The sequence below is a fragment of the Cetorhinus maximus genome, unplaced genomic scaffold (assembly GCF_964194155.1).
Source record: "Cetorhinus maximus unplaced genomic scaffold, sCetMax3.hap1.1 HAP1_SCAFFOLD_72, whole genome shotgun sequence".
In the NCBI taxonomy this organism is placed as follows: domain Eukaryota; kingdom Metazoa; phylum Chordata; class Chondrichthyes; order Lamniformes; family Cetorhinidae; genus Cetorhinus; species Cetorhinus maximus.
The window spans coordinates 769,653-783,495 of record NW_027596106.1 but is presented as its reverse complement, the minus strand read 5'-3'; positions in this window follow the sequence as shown (position 1 = coordinate 783,495).

The window sequence follows — 13,843 nt, the reverse complement described above, 5'->3', positions numbered from 1 at the left end:
TCCCCTCCACACCAGCTCACTCTCTCCTTATTCAGCGTTTGGGAAATTCACTCCCCACTCCCCCCTATCAGTTCAATCAAACATCTACCAGAGAGTGAGGAAGGGAAATCTTATCCCTGCCTTCGACTCAATGCCAACTGGAGATGTTCAATCAATGAAGTGGTTAAATAATGCTGAGTCGGGTTATTGAATGGGTGATGCCCACAGCCCGAGAATGACTGCAGGATGAACACCCTCACCTGCTGGAGATGGGCTTCCTTTTCCTCGCGAGTGTCCGGTTTGTTCTTCCCGATGTACTTCACTTGGACTTCGGCATTGGTCTGGTCACAGTCCACATTGCTGAGGTCCAGGACCACTGTAACATGGAGAGGACAATGCTTCAGACACACCCACACAAAGCCGCTGGGCAGGGTTAGAGGTGGGAGTGAGAACTGGGTACGGAGGTGGATTGGAGGGGAGGGGTTGTGTAGGGGTGGGAGAGAGGGGAGGGGAATGGCTCGAGGGTCAGACTCTGTCCACTCCCCTCGTTGACAGACTGAATGAATCTCCGTGATAAAGTTGTATTGGGAGAAGGTTATCCTCAAATCGAGTTGACAAGTCAGGTGCCTGAGTCTGATGTTCCGACTCTGACAAAGGATGGACGCCGAGTGGAATCTCAACTACTTTGTTCCTCAGACCCCTCGTTGTGTGATGTGTCCCGGTCTGTGATAGCAAAAGGGAATGTTACTCAAGTTTTTGCTGAACCCCCAAATCTCCAAAGCGCTGTACCCCAAAACCCTAAAAATTCTGAGCCAGAAAATCCAAAACACTGAACCCCAAAATCAATGAAACGAAAAACCCAAAAACACTGAATAACCAAACTCCACTGACATTGAAACCCCCAAACACCAACCAAGACTGAACCCCAAAACACTGAAAAACCAAACGCCAAAACAGTGAACATTGTTTCAAGTTTACATTTAGAGAGATAGTCAGATTCTGAGATGAGCAGCATTAGTGGCAGTTAACTGTCAACCTCCGTTGTCTGATTAGTTTTTGATGACTGTAGCAAGAAGCTGAGATGGAGAGTGACTCATCACAGCTCAATATAAGAAAGGGAACTTTAAAGTGTGCAGTCAGTAATGGACACACAGTCAGTGAGAGGAGACATTGGCCTGAGTGATACAAAGACTGAGTGAGTATATTAGTGAATTTGGAATTTGCTTTAAAGTGAGAATTTGAATGGTAAATCTGTTTCAAGTTCAGTTTTCGAGTAATAGTCTGATTCTGACCTAGAAGTATTCTGTTTAGCAGGCAGGTGCCTTAGGAAGGGTGGAGATTTCAGAGACAGATCCAAAAGTGGGTCTGTTTTGAAATTTGATTCATTTTGAGAATTTGCATGGTAAATATGTTTCAATTTCATTTTTAGAGTAAAGGCCAGAATATGGCCATGGACTCGCAGATTTTTAAGTAAGTTAACTGGACAAATAATTGCCTCAGGTTTAAATCACCTTTGCCTGAATAGTTTTTGACGACGGTAGCTGGAAACACAGGTAGAGAGGGCCTCATCACAGCTCGATATAAGACAGGAGCTTTTACAGTGTGCAGTCAGTAATAACACACAGTCAGTGAGAGGAGACATTGGCCTGAGTTAAACACAGACTGAGTGAGAATATTTATGAATTTGGTTTAAAGTGAGAATTAAAAGGGTAAATGTGTTTCAACTTTAGTTGTGGAGTTAGTCAGATTCCGGCCTGGAACTAACAGATGTTTAAATAAGTTAAATAGTTACAGAAAATGTCTCCGGTTTTAATCACCGCAAGAGAACATTTAATTGGGAGGAAAGTTTAGAAAATTATTCACTTAATCATTTATGCAGTCTGAAACACACCAATGTCACCCTGCTCTGTCACTCCTGACTGTACACCAGTCACTACTTCCCACTCCCTTCACTCACTGCATCACACTCCCCTCAGTTGTTACATCCCACTCCTCTCAGTCACGACACACCTCTCCCCTCAGCCTCTCCATTCCACTCCCTTAAGTGTGTGTTTACAGCGACCGGATTGTGTGAAGATGTTTGGTAGAATATTCACTCCAGGCTGATACCTGTTATTTTTGATCCTGTTTGTCCAGATGATACAGTAAGGAGACATGGGGGATTGCAGATGGTGGATCCCCTCAAGAGAGCTTTAACTTGGTAGGAAAGTTTAGAAAATGATTCTCTTCATCATTTATACAGTCTGAACCCCACCGAAGTCTGAACCCCATCAAAGTCTGAACCCCAGCAATGTCACTCCTGAATGTACCACAGTCACTAACTCCCAGTCTCCTCACTCACTCTATTCCACTCCCCTCACTCACTACAACCCATTACCCTCGCTGACTGATTTACACTCCCATTAGTCCCAGTTCCACCCCATTTAGTTACGACATCCCACTCCCTTCAGTATGAGATTGCAGCGATTGTGTTGTGTGAAGATTATTTTGTAGAATATCCCCTCCAGACTGATACCTGTTATTTCAGATCCTGTTGGGGTCAATGATGCAGGGACAATGGATTCTCGAGTCAAGTGTTCCTCAGATTCCAGAGTTGGAGTTGTTTCTAGATCTACAATGAGGTAAGGAGACATGGAAGAATTCAGAGTGTGTTTCACCTCAAGGGACCATTTACTTGGTTGAAATGATCAGAAAATGATTCACGCATTTTTCATACAATCTGAAACCCACCAATGCCAGTCTGTTCTGTCACCCCTCACTGAACAACTGTCACCATCTCCCAGTCTCCTCCTTCATTTATTCCGCTCCCCTCAATGCCTACATTCAACTCCCCTCAGTCCCTGCATCCCACTCTCCTCAGTACCTACATCCCACACCCCTTATCCCCTACATCCCACACCCCTTATTCCCTACATCCCACCTCCCTCAGTCCAGATGTCCCACCCCCTTCAGTCCAGATGTCCCACCCCCCTCAGTCCAGATGTCCCACCCCCCTCAGTCCAGATGTCCCACCCCCCTCAGTCCAGATGTCCCACCCCCCTCAGTCCAGATGTCCAACCCCCCTCAGTCCAGATGTCCCACCCCACTTAGTCCCAACATCCCACCCTCCTCAGCCCCTCAGTCCCGACGTCCCTTCCCCCCAGTCCTCACGTCCCTCCCCCCTCAGTCCCAACGTCCCTCCCCCCTTAGTCCCTAGATCCCACCCATCTCAGACCCGACATCCCGCCCACCTCAGTCCCGACATCCCGCCCACCTCAGAGTCTGTGTCCCATTCCCCTCAGTCTCTAATACCAACTCCCTTTGAAACGCTGCTCGCTCACCCCTCAATGTCCAACAATCACTAACTCCCAGTCCGCTCAGCCACTGCAACCAGACTACACTCACCTTACTCAGGATACCCCACTCCCCTCAGTCACTGCACCTTTTTCCCCTTAGTCACTGCACCACACTTTCCTCAGTCACTTCATCCCACACCTCTCAGTCACTGCATCCCACTCCCCTCAGTCATTGCATCCCACTCCCCTCAGTCACTTCATCCAACTCCCCTCAGGCACTTAATCATACTCCCCTCAGTCACTGCATCCCACTCCCCTCAGTCACTTCATCCAACTCCCCTCAGGCACTTAATCATACTCCCCTCAGTCACTGCACCCCACTCCCCTCAGTCACTGCACCTCACTCCCCTCAATCACTGCACCTCACTCCCCTCAGTCAATGCACCTCACTCCCCTCAGTCACTGCACCCCATTCCCCATATTCACTGCACCCCACTCCCCTCACACACTGTCCTCACACACTGCATCCCACCCCCCTCACTCACTGCATCCCATCCCCTCAGTCAGTGCATTCCACTCCCCTCAGTCATTGCATCCCCCTCCCCTCAGTCACTGCATCCCACTCCCCTCAGCCACTTCATCCCACTCACTTAAGTAACTTCATCCCACCCCCCTAAGTGACTTCATCCCAACCCCCGCAGTCACTTCATCCCACTCCCCTCAGTAACTTCATCCCACCCCCCTAAGTCACTTCATCCCACCCCCCTCAGTCACTTCATCCCACTCCCCACAGTCACTGCATCCCACTCCCCTCAGTCACTGCACCCCATCCCCTCAGTCACTGCATCCCACTCCCCTCAGTCACTTCATCCCAACACCCTCAGTCAGTTCATCCCACTCCCTTCAGTCTGCGTGCCAACCCCCTCAGCCATTTCATCACACCCCACTCAGTCACTTCATCGCACCCCCTAAGTCACTTCATCGCAACCCACTCAGTCACTTCAACCCACACCCCTCAGTCACTTCAACTCACTCCCCTCAGTCATTTCTTCCCACTCCCCTCAGTCACTTAATTCCACTGCCCTCAGCCACCTCATTCCACTGCCCTCAGTCACTTCATTCCACTGCCCTCAGTCACTTCATTCCACTGCCCTCAGTCACTTCATTCCACTCCCCTCAGTCACTTAATTCCACCCCCCTCAGTCACTTCACCCTATTCTGCTGAGCCACGAGACCCCACTGCCCTCAGTTAGTCAACCCCACTCCCATCAGTCACTTCATTGTATTTTGTAGAATATCCCCTCCAGAATGATATCTCTTATTCCAGATGCTGTTGGGCTGGATAATACACGGGTACTGCAATTTAAGTGATATGTTCCTCAGATTTTGGAGTTGTTGATATCCCTGGTTCCCAAATGAAGTAAGGAGAGATGGAAGATTGATGAGTGTGGAGAACCTCAAGATAGCATTTAATTGGTAGCAAAGTTTAGAAAATGATTCACTTCTCCATTTATACAGTTTGAAACACACCAATATCACTGTGCTCTCTCCCCGCTGAATGTCCAACAGTCACTAACTCACTCACTGCACCCCAAACCCATCACTCACTGCATCCCACTCCCATCAGTCCCTACATCCCACTCCGGTCAGTCACTACATCCCAATCCCATCAGTCGCTACATTCCACTCCCGTCAGTCACTACATCCCAATCCCGTCAGTCACTGCACCACAAACGCCTCAGTCACTGCACCCCACTCCCCTCAGTCAATGCATCACACCCCCCTCAGTCACTGCATTCCGCTCTCCTCAGTCAGTGCAGGCCACTCCCCTCAGTCACTACATCCCACTACCCTCACACTTTGCATCCCACTCCCGTCAGTCACAACATCCCACTCCTGTCAGTCATTGCACCCCACTCCCCTCAGTCACTACTCCCTTCTCCCTTCAGTCACTACTCCCCTCTCCCCTCAGTCACTGCATCCCACTCACCTCAATGGAATCATACAGATCCTTAAACGAATACAGATCCTTAAACGAATACAGATCCTGAAACGAATACAGACCCTGAATGAATACAATGAATCTAAAACCGACCTGAAACTAATGCACACCTTGCAACTAATACAGATCCTGAAATTAATACAGATCCTGAAACTAATTCAGATCCCGAAACTAATTCAGATCGCGAAACTAATACAGGTCCCGAAACTAATACAGATCCTGAAACTAATACAGATTCTGAAACTAATACAGATTCTGAAACTAATACAGATCCTGAAACTAATACAGATCCGGAAACTAATACAGATCCTGATAATAATGCAGACCCTGAAACTAATACATATCTTGAAACTAGTATACATCCTGAAACTAAACCAAATCGTGAAACTAATACAGAGTCGGAGAGAAAGTATTGGAGAGCACTTGCTGATGGAGACAGAGAGGGACAATAACGCAGCAAGTGTATTGGAACCATAATCTGGGGCAGAGACGGGGACGTAAAAAGTGAGAGAGTGACAAACAAAATGTAGGAGATTCCGGCATTTAATGGGAAAGAGAGTGACAAGTACGCGAAAATAGAGAGGGAGAGGGACAGATGTAAATCGAGTGATGGAATGTGACAGAGAGAACCAAACAGGGATTGACAGTGAGGGTGACGGAGTGGGAGTAAAAAATGGTTTGAGAGAGAGTAACAACAGAGAGTGAGAGTGAAGGAATATGAGTGAACGAGAGAAGGTGTGTGATAGATTGACAAACATGGAGTGAGAGTGAAAGAATGTGAGAGGAACAGAGATATTGTGAGAGACAGTAACAATCAGTGGGTCGGAGTGAGAGTGAAGCAATGTGCGAGAAAGAGAGATGGTTTCAGGGAGAGTGACAAACAGGGAGTCAGAGTGAAAAAATGTGAGAAAGAAAGATGGTGTGATAGGGAGTGACAACAGGGAGTGAGGTTAAGATTGAAGGAGTGCGAAAAAAGATGGCTTGAGAGAGTCACAAACGGAGTGAGTGTGGGGGCTGAATGTTCCTGGTCCCATTAGTGCCCAAAGGAGGGGGCTACTCTTGTGAGAGTGTGCAGACAAATAGAGCGGCTGGTTACCTCTTCTTCAGTATAGAAATGGTTATTTGGTGATTGATGTAAAGAACAATGAGGGAGCCTCCATGTTGTGGCAGCTTCGTAGCCACCGATTACCAGGGCTGTGCAACTTTCCCGGTGGGGCTGCCCCAGCGCCAGAACTACCGGCTCACTTAATAATGAGGCTACATGTGGAGTTCCCACTATTCTGCATCTGACAGTGAGCTTCGCAATGGACAATTAGGAGACGGCCTCCAGGAAAGATTGTTCCCTCATCTCACAATCCCAACATCAGTACTCGGGACTCTGATTGGGTCCCGAATTCATTTTTCCGAAGCTCGCGGGAATAGTCAGGTCACAGGGAGAAGCGGAGAGAGAGATATAGAGACAGATTGAGCTGAAAGGAATTCAGATGAGTTGTGAGTTGTGGATGGAAGTGAGCTCTGTCAGTGGGTCCTTTTCATTTCCCAGTCACTGTGTGAATCCTGAAAACCGGATCACGTTATTTCAAATTGCATTCTAGTTCCTTCCAATGTGTCTGTGTGTGTGTGTGCGTGTCTGTGTTTGCATCTATGTGTGTGTGCGTGTGTGTGTGTCTGCGTGTCTTTCTGTGCGTCTGAGTGCGTGTGTATGTCTGTGTGTGTGTTTGGCTGTGTGTATGCATATCTGAGTAGTATTTGTGTGCGTGTGGGTATGTGCCTGTGTATGTGTATGTGCGGGTGGGTGGGGGGGGAGTGTATCTATGCGCGTTTGTGCCTCTGCGCCTGTGTGTGTGTCGGTCTATATTTATGTGTGTCAGTGTATGTGTGTGTCTGCATCATTGTGTCTGTGCATGTGTGTGTGTTTGTGTGCCTGTGTGTATCTGCATTATTGTGTCTGTGTATGTGTGTGTGTGTGTCTGCATCATTTTGTCTGTGCCTGTGTGTGTGTGTGTGTGTGCCTGTGTGTGTGTGTCTGGGCCTGTGTGTGTGTGTGTCTGTGCCTGTGTGTTTGTCTGCGTGTCTGTGGCGAGGGGCTCACAATTCCTGCCTCTGCTAATGTTCATCATTTCTGATCATGTGGTTTCTAACCCGCTGCTGTCTGATGTTGGTGAGTGTCTCTCGGTGTAACTGACGAAGGGACATCAGGGACATTGTTGTGCTTCTACTGGCGAGCATTTAGATTTGATTTAATCACATTTATCTTTATTGATTCTCCTCAGCATTATTAAAGTACTAAAGGGTACAATTAAAGCGCCCAGTGGAAGGCGGTGCAGGAGAAATATTTCGCACGAAGTTTCAAACGACATTTTTATTCATCTTGTTGCTGTTCCCTTGGATGTTCAGGAGAGCACATGTGGAGGGACTTGGCGGTGAACCTTTGCACTCTCACCTTTTCTCCCTGCGCCAATGGGCGGAGCGGGCGGGAAATTTCGCTCCGACCCCGTCCATTGTGCCTGACAAAGGAAGCAGGACCAGGCCCTTTCCATTGTGACGTCATCAATGGGCCAAGATCACTCCCCCGTTCATTGTACAATCTCAGGGCCCTCCACTCTTTGTTATGACGTCATCATGTGACTAGGTCCTGCCCCCATTTCCATTGTGCAGCCGGAGGACCCATCCCTCCAATTCAGCTGTCAACAATGCGAGCAGGCCCTTCTTACGATGCCGCCACAGTTCCCGCCCTTTCTATTATGCAGTCGTTATGAAGAACAGTCCCGCCCCCTGTCCATTGTGCCGTCACATGACCCACCTGCCATATTATTCCGTTGTCATGGGGAACAGATCCCTCCCCCTAGGCATTGTGCAGTCACAGGTGCCGCAACTCCCGTTATGCCCTCGTCATGGGAAACATCACCACCCCCCACCCCCCCATCGCCCTCCTGCTCCCCGGGAACTGTGCGGATTAGGTGCCTTACGTCAATACTGTCACCATGGGGATCAGGCACCTTCCCCACACCCCATGCCGGTGGCGGTGCTATACAACTCCTCCAGTCACTCTGTCGAACGGCACAGCAGCCCCACCCACTGGGAATGTGAATTAAAATGAGAAAATGCTGGACTTTCCCCGATTCATTTCTTCGCTCCTTTTTGAATGAATTCCACGATTGCTGCAAAGGGACATTTCAGCACCTGCTTCAATTGCTCCCTGAGTTTTCTCAGGGTCAGGGCATAAATACAAGAATTTGTGGAGCAGCTCAGGAGCTGCAACATGAAGCCCAGTTCCTGAACATAAGGATGCAGAAATATGGAATCAGAGCCCAAAGTTTGCAACCGGATCCATACAGAATACAACATAATTGTTGCCCACAACAGCAGGAAATTTACCGAGATAGTAAACAGTAAAATCATGGATTTCCTTCGACTCTCCATCTCCGGATCTCTGAGCCCCTCTCCACTGCTCTGAGCCCAGAGTCTCCTGCGGGCTCTGCTGCTCACTAAAATGTGTCTGATGGTGAAAACATTGAGCAGAAGAACCAGGACAAATGGGACACAGGGAGTAAGAATGTAATGGACAAACTCGATTGTTACCCAAACCGTAGACAAGTAAACATCTAGCGTTACAGAACAAAACCAGGGCAGGTTCCTCATTTGATACCGTCCTGTTAACATGAAATACCAGAAAAGGTTCTTTAAAAAACTCAGCACAGTCACTGTTCCAAGTACCACAGCTGCTGTTTTTTCGGTACAGTATCTACATTTCATAGTTCGGCAAGATATGGCGACAAATCGGTCAAAAGTGAACGTGACGGTGAACCAGACTGAGCAATCAGTGGCTGCATAAAGCAGCACGGCATGGATATTACAGATCTGAAAGAACCACAGGAAACGAAACTGCTCCCGATGAACAATTGGAATATGCCTCAATACCATGTCGAGTATAATCACCATTAAATCCGCCGATGCCATAGCCAACAGGTAGTAAGTTACACATTTGGATAGACCACACTTTCCCCGGGAAATGATCAGAATTGTCACCGATATAACTGCGAGCAAGGGAAATAAACAGGAAAAGAATACATTAGGTTGGCAGAAAAGTTTAGTTGATAACTTATAGTCATTTTTGATTGTCCCACTGTAACCATTAATACATTTACATGATTTTACCTGAAATAACAAATGGTGGAGGTTTAAAATATTGTATGTCTGGATAGATTAAATATTCAAAGTACAACACTGATATTGTGGAACTCAATTTTATTGGAGATGCAGGAGCACAGCGGCATTGGGTGCCTGTTCCCAATATTTGAACACGTCAGGCGAGGTTAACAAAAGCAGTTAGTAAAGCAGCAAGGACCTTCAGCTTGATGAATGGATGCAAACTCCAGAATGCTACTCTAGAACTATTCATAACACTAGTTTGGCCAAACGAAATGTATTGTGCCGAATAATGTGCAGGTCACTTTAGAAATAAGGTGAATAATGTCTAGAGGGTAGAGAGGAAACAGGCTGAATGGCACCGCAGGTGAGTGATTGCAATGAGATGGATAAATTGGAGAAGCTTCTTTATTATCATGAAGAGTGCAATCACAGAATGGGTGCAGCATGGTCGGTTGGTACTCAATACATCTTATCCATGCTGGGCCACTGACGGAGCAATTCGCTGGTGTCACTTCCACAGCCATCTCCCTTGATCTACACTTATCCCCTTTTCAGGTACTAAAGCAATGCCCCTTTTCCTCGGTTGGGCCTGGCTCTACCACATTCTCAGCCACCGCATCCAGTTTTGTAATAAAGGTTTTCCTCAGGGGGACATCGCATCTTTTTCCAATTACCTTACATCCTGCCCTCAGATTCTCGATCCTGCCAACATTGAAAGGGTTTCTCCATGCCTACTTTTTCCAGATCGTTTATAATTTTAAATATCTGTTCAAGTCGCCCCTCAAACGTGTGTTTTCCAAGGAGAACAGCTACAACTTTTCCAATTCATCTACACAACTTGGATTAATCATCTCAGAGCAAATTGTGGTCTGTATTTTCTGTACCATCTTTGGTGCCTTAACATTCTTGTTAAAATGAGATTTCCAGAGTTGGGCACAATGCTCCAGCTGAGGACTAAACTGCGTTTTATGGAGGTTCATCATCTGCATCTTCCTTTCATAGTCTGTGTGCCTCCTCATAATGCGCAGGATGCGGGTAGGTTAGTGAACCACTGTCTCAACCCATCCTCCCACATTCACTGATGCACATGCATGTACATACAGATCACTCTGCTCCTGCACCAATGTCAGAATTGTGTGCTGAGAAATTAACATTAACGTGTTCAACATTTTGACCAGTTGAAAGAAATTGAAGAAAGATCCAGTTGATTTTCCGTTTGCTGAATGGGTGATAAACGGATGGCTCAGATATAATCTGATTGGCAGAAGGAGCAGACGTCTCATTTGAAATACACAGGCCACTAACGCGGTGCTGCCTGTTCTTATATTGCATTTCAAACGTGCATTTGTTAAACATTCGAAGGCGAAAACCTCTCTAAAGTGTTGAGGGAAAACAATATAAGAATGAAAATATTCGCTTTCGGCCTACCAGCCCATGTAACTCTCTGAGCACAGGAACGGTGGTTTAGCGGGATTGATTCCAGTTAGATTACAGGCAGCAGAACGTGGTATCTGTTGAGTTTTATAAAGGTTTGTAACCAGGAGGTGCACTTTGAGCAAGGTGGTGGTGGTGGGTGTGGAGTGAGAGGACGATTCTGGCTCCGTTGACATTGTAATAGATGGGTCTCAATTTGAAAAAATAAATGCCCAAATTGTGTGTTTATGAAGCAGATGTGTCGAGGTAGGATTGGATATATGTGATATTATGAGGGTGGTCGTGGGCCGTATTTCAGAAAGATGTATATTGGGTAGGAACTGAGCTAAGGCCATCAGCAAACCCTCTGGTTGAACAGGAGGAATTGGGCTGGGTCGCGATAAGGGGAGGTGGTGGGGTGTGTGGCTGGTGGAGAATGTGTGGATGGAGGACAAATTTGCGGATGCAGTCAGGTGACACTGGCTTCGATCCTTACAAGGCTCAACTGAAAAATAAGAAACAGGAGCAGCTAATCAGTGAAATGTGGCTTCCAAATATAATAGCTAGATAGAGAGACATCCAGGGATATCAGCTGAACCGAAGATACGAATGTGAATTTCAAGCACCGCATTGCAATTGAACATTCTTTATGTACTTAAAAACTGGAGATAGAAAGACTTACGATGCACACCAACAATAGCGAGCATTGGATAATAAGAACATTGAATAACCTGAAGAAACATTGGGAACCGATATTTCAATGCGATTCCACAATAAATCGTCAACAAATAGTGAACATACCAGGGTAAACCCCTGCCTCTTGTATGATAACAATCGACTGTTCTCAGGTCCTATTCCATTGTTCAAACATTCCAACGTACAGTTCTCAGATTCTGATCCATTGTTGTAAAAAACAAATCTATCGTTATCAGATTCTGATCAATTGTTGTAAAATTCCAATCTATTGTTCTCAGATTCTGATCTATCTTTGTAAAATTCCAATCTATTGTTCTCAGATTCTGATCTATCTTTGTAATATTCCTCAGGTTCTGATCCATTTTTGTCATATTCCAATCTATTGATCTCAGATTCTGATCCATTGTTGTAATATTCCAATCTATTGTTCTCAGATTCTGATCTATTTTTGTAATATTCCAATCTATTGTTCTCAGATTCTGATCCATTGTTGTTACATTCTGCACTATTGTTCTCAGATTCTGATCCATTGTTTTTACATTCCAATCTATGTTTCTCAGATCCTGATCCATTGTGGAAAAATTCCAAGCTGCTGCTCTTGATTCGGACAGATCATTATAATAGTCCAAAGTATTGTCCTCTGTTTCTAATATATCTTCTCCCTCGCTTTGGATCTGCTGCTCCCTGACAGTGCCGCATTGAGTATCTGTGTTATAGGACGAGATGGCTGATTGGAAGGATTCGCATTTTAATTGAAGAGGTATTAGCTTTATTAGCACAATTAAGGTCCATAGAGACTGATATTATTATGCCACAAAAAAAGGTATAATTTAACCCCTTTCTATTGCACCATAATGAAACAGCTTTTTTGCAGCTTTTGTGGGGATGTCTGAGATTTTACGAGGGAAGGAAAGTTGGAAATCGTGGACACACTAAACATTATCCTTCAACCCTCCTTGGATATCGGACTATACCCAAACTGTTGTCAATGTTGTTCCCTGTTTTTCGAAGGGCAGATGGATAAACCTTATATCGGCCAATAAATCAAAGAACTGTTAATGAAACGTTGTATTATATCAGAGATTCAATAATTTGGGGCAAAATGAGTTTGTTGATTAGAAAACATGGGTTTATAAAAAACAGCCAGAAGAGACACATTAATGAAATAATGCCTCTGACAAACTCGATTGGCATCGTTGATGAAGCATCAGGTAGGGTTTTTGATGAAAGTATGTTTTTTGTTAACTATACGGACTACGAATGACCACGTGCCAATTACGGTGTTTGTTGGGAAACAGTAACAGATGTTTTAGCAACACAAGCACAATTGTCTGAATGCTACAGATTATAATCAGAGATGCTACACGATCAAATTTGCTCCTTCCTCCAGCGAATTATCTTAGAACATAAAAAACTTTTGAAGCTATGAACTTCGTTAGGGATCACCCAGAATGACAGTGCTATGTCGCTTGCTTTATACCTTCTCAGTTCCAGCCATCCTCAGCCTTAGAACTTTCAATTAACATGTATTTAGGAGACACATTCCCTTGTTCTCTTTTCTCCTCAGTTCATAGCGCCCTCGCCTTTGAATCAGAGGGTTGTGGGTTCATGTCCCACTCCTGGAAACCAAGAACTGTGATTGTACTCGAAAGAGTTGCAATCTGTGACTGTTGATAACTCGAAAGAGTTTCTCCTCAATATTTCCATGTTAATCCACGATTGGCTATATTTAGTCACAAGGGTCTGTGAGGACCGCTGTAGAATTTTTTTCAGTTTCAAACCAGACAACCTTCCAGATTATTTTTCCTCATGTAATCCAGACTGAGATTAACTTTACTTGCATTCCACGTGATGAATCTTGGGTTTAGAGATTTCGCTGCTCACTGCACAAGCCTAAGTAAGTGACATCAACTGGTTAATTTCTTACAGTGAACTTTCGACGGCACCTGTCCCAGTTGCAGCTAAACAATCTCATAAAACAGGCAGATCAATGGAAACCAGAGATTCTCACAAAACTGCACACATCTCCGAGGGGCATCTTCAGGTGTCTTCTCAACTAGACCTTTAGTATATGTATCATTAAATGGAACACATTTCACTGATTTGAAGCAATATATAGATCTTACTGACCTTCAATCTTCATGGATTATGCTTGAACTAATTTAGATCTAATGCTTTAACAAAACTTCTCGACCGTCGGCCCTGAGTGAAATGATAGTAACCGCTATGTCTACACAAAAAAAGCCAAGGAGAAGTCACCCATTGTTTAGTACCTGCTGCTATATGACTCTTAACCTTCTAATCCGGCCTGTTAAATTTGGCCTGA